The sequence below is a fragment of the Myotis brandtii genome, unplaced genomic scaffold (assembly GCF_000412655.1).
Source record: "Myotis brandtii unplaced genomic scaffold, ASM41265v1 scaffold1216, whole genome shotgun sequence".
In the NCBI taxonomy this organism is placed as follows: Eukaryota; Metazoa; Chordata; class Mammalia; order Chiroptera; family Vespertilionidae; genus Myotis; species Myotis brandtii.
In genome coordinates, this window is record NW_005354238.1 from 518,858 (window position 1) to 523,130 (window position 4,273).

The following is a 4,273-nucleotide window of genomic DNA, read 5'->3' on the forward strand; positions in this document are numbered from 1 at the left end:
GCCGGGTCTGGATCTAGCCCAATGGGGGTGGGGCCAGCCAAATCTGAGTCTCGCGCAATTTTGAGGCACATGTGGGTAGGCGGGGACTTGACTCTGGTTCCCATGGCACACCCCAGACTCTGACAGGAGGAAGATTTTCATATACATTTTACTAATTTTCTTTCATCTCTGACACTTCTATTATAGAGAAAGGGCAAATAGCAATATTAAAATATTTCCTCTAATTAATTCCCTTTTAATGTGCATGAATTTTGTGCACCGGGTCACTAGTGTGTCTATAAATATTTAAAATCGATTTCCTGGGAAACTTATATGTATAGCCCATGGATACAGACAACATTTTGGTGAAGGAATGGAGGGTGAGGGGGTGCTTTATGAGGGGGTCAATGGGAAAAAAGGGGATACTTGTAATACTTTCACCAGTAAAGATAAATTAACAAATAAAATAAGTTCAAAAAGACTTGATGCTAATTGAATCTAAATTTTTAGAAACTTAATTTTTCAGAAGGATGTTTACATTTTTTAATGACATAATGGACTTTTCTAACAAGAATATCAGTAATATTGACCCCCCTCTACTTTAGTAAGATCTCATCTTAACTCATTACATCTACAATGATTCTATTTCCAAATAAGATCACATTCTGAGATTATGAGGGTTAGGACTTGAACATATCTTTTGGGGGGCAAGGGGGCAAAGAGATGCATAGATAGGCATGCACATGGGGAAAAGAGCAAATGACAAAGGAAGCAGAGATTAGAGCAATACATCTTCAAGCCAAGAAAGACTAGGGGCTGCAGCAACTCCAGAAGCTAAGAAAAGAGTAGGGAATAGACTCTCCCCTAAATCCTTCTTGGGGAGACTTCCATGACAACACCTTAGTTTCAGACTTCCAGCATCCAGAACTATGAGAGAATAAATCTCTGCTGTTTTAAGCCAAAATACAAACAAACAAGAAATGTACTCAATTATTTTGGGTCAATTACACACACACAATGATGCATTGCTCCACTACATGAGGGAAATAATGGCATACTATTGTCTTATTTAAATTATGTTTTACTAATTACTTCTACAGTTACTACCACAATGAAGTCCCATAATTAAATTCCATGAAATATAATGGAAAAGTATTATAAAAGATTGGAGCAAGGGATGACATCTTATAAAATAAAATTTAACAGGGCTCTATGTAAAGCACATAGGTGTGATTCTGAGGGGTTGGAGTCACACCTGAGTTATAGTGTTAGATGGCTGCCAAAAGAGCTTGTATAGAACAAACAAGGCTCATCCAGAACAAGACGGGTGGCCTGTTTATATCCAGACTAGCCAGGCAACATCCACACAATCATTCTCCTTAATTTGGGGCACCATAGTTTAAGAAGGACATCAATTAACAGAAGCTAAAACCAAGGAGATTGACAATATTTCTCACCATGAGGAACTGGTGTGGAAATATTTAGTCTGGAGAAACAGAGATGTGAATGGGTCTTTGGAGCTGTCTTCTCATATTTCAAGGGCTGTCATGTGAAAGTGAGATGAAATCAATCTACAGAAATTAAAGCTGAGATGGGTGATGGATGTCAGCCAATGGACCATTTGGCTCTATATAAAGAAGACTGGAGTCTCATTAGGACTTGCCTGCTTTAAATACATCCCCAATCATCTTCTGGTTCCTTGAAGTCATCACCATTCATGTCACTCTTCCAGGATAAGACCAGCTTTGCCAGGGGTGTCCTGTTAATGATTATCTGAAAAGGATAACACCTAAAAGCATTAGTTCCTACTCACGCATTTGCACATATTTGTTTCACCAACTAACTTTCACCTATGAAACCAGAAAGCAAATCCCCAACTAAATTGGACTTAGAGGAATCTGCCAAGTGGAATTTGGAGGGAAGGGTGTTATGGAAGTTAACACATTCAATGAGAAAGACCCATGAACATTCTTCCTTTCAAGTCCTATTTATAGAAAAGAGAGCCTTCTGCCATCTCCTCTTTCTTTCCAAGAGGAGATGCTCTAGAGAACCCCTTGATTCTACAAAGAGAAAGAGAGAGAGAGAGCAACTGTTGGGGTCCAGAATCACAGACCCAAACATGTTGCCAGTGGACACCCCCTCAGGAGAGGGAAGGCATGGAGAGAGAAGAAGGAAATAGATCAAGCAGAAAAGAAAAGGCAGAAGAAAGGGGGAAAGGAAAAAGAAAAAGGAGAGAAGAAAGCAAAGAAAGAAGAAAAGCCAGCATTTGTCATTCAGAAAGATAAACATTTTACAGCCCAGCTTGACTGTGTCAAGAACACTTGTGTTTTAATAGTATGCCTGCAAGCTTTCAAAACAAGTGTTTACCTGTCACAATAAACAGTTATGAGTGAGGAACACAAAACACAGGGAACCAGGAGCTGGCAGGCTGCCAGCCCTGCTGCATGCTACGCACTCTGAGCTTGTCATCCGGCGGCAGCAGCTCGGCATCTCTGCTGTCCCCACGGTGAGGACCCACGACCACAGGTCTAACAGACTCTGGACTAGAGGAGGCTGGTGGAACCCAGTCCTCAAAGGACGGAGGACAGCAGCTACTGACCTGAGGGCAGCCCACATGGTCCAATGTGTGCCATCAGGTCCCAAGAGATGGGAAGTCTCAGAAAATTCTGGAAAGACCCTTTATGGAGAGCTGGCACTCAAAATACACGACACTTGCCATCCTGCCTTTCCTTTTATCTTCACAATAGGCTCACGCATGAGGTAAATCAATAGCAAGTGCTGAACTTTTGCTACTAGGAGCTGGCAGTCTCAGAAGACTACCTTTTACGAAATACTTTGTACTATACAAAGAGCTTTCATATCCAACTGCCTCAGTTAATCTTCACAATAATCTCTTGAGACAAGCTGAGCAAATATTATCCCTGTTTTGAGTAAACTGGACAAGTCACTTCACCTCTGAGCCTCAAAGTTCAAGAGCTAAGCGAGAACTCCAACCCATAAACTTATAGCTCAAAAGATATATAGTTCTCAAATCTGGGTGTGCAGCAGAACCTCTTGAGTTGCTAGTTTAAAGAACACACTTCCATACCTCATTCCTAGGGCTTTAGATTCAGTAGGTGTGGGCTGTGATGCAGGCATCAGCATTTTTTAAACAGTTGGGAAGCTGATTGAGAAGGAGGTGATTCTGAAGCAGGTAGTCAGGGAAATGCAATTGAGAAACATTGTCCCCAGAATCTGGGGCACTAAGATGAATAGAATACATCCCAGCACTTGTGAATTTCCTATCTAGAGCTGAGCTGTCCGACACGATAGCAGTTAGTCAGCACTTGAAATGTGGCTGATGGCACTTGTTGAAATGATATTTGGATCTATTTGGTTAAGTAAAACATACCACTGAAATTAATTCCAATCCTTTCTTTTTTTATCTTTACAATGTGGTTACCATACAATTTAAAATGGCCATGAGGCATGCATTATGGGTTGGACAGCACAGGTCTACAGGAGTTCACAAGGCATATGAATGGCAAATTTCAACACATTATGGCAGATGGCAAAGATACAAATAGTGTAGCAAGTTGAGTCCAGTAGCTCTAGATAACTTCCCCCCTGGCCCATCCAGTCACAAAAGATGGGCAAGAGTATGGGAGGAAGGTGGGGAGAAGGTTGCAGCAGAAGGAACAGCATCAGTTCATGATGTGTTCAAGGCAGTCATCAAACTATTTGGTATTACTCTGAACAGACAAACGATGAGGCAGGAGTGGCAGGCAGGAGCCCAACAATGAGGTCTTGAAACCTATGCCAAAAAGCCTAGGGATGATCTTGAGCAAAATGGACAGTCACAAAAGGCATTGTGCAGAGAAGAACATGATCAAAATTGAAATTGAGACCATTCCCTCTAGCTGCAGTGGGAAGAATGGATTTAAAGGCAACAAAATTAACATCAGAAAACCAGTTAGTCAGTGACAACAATAGACCAAGTAAGAATCCTAAAAACCTAAATTACAGCAGTGATGCAAATTCAAAGAGTGAGCAATAGTATCCAAAAATTCAAAAAATGTCTAGGGGATAAAAATTGTCAGAGCTTGGTGATAATTGAATATGGAATAGTGGGGTAGGACTCCAGGCTTTGTCGATGGCAAGAGTAGCTGGTGACTACACAAACTAAATCTGGGAGCTTAGGAGGTAGACAGATTATTCATTTGGAAGGAGATGATTAATTTAGTCATGTATAGGGTGTACGTGGAGAATCACTTCTGTGCAGAAAATAATGAAAACCATGAGAATGGATTGAAAT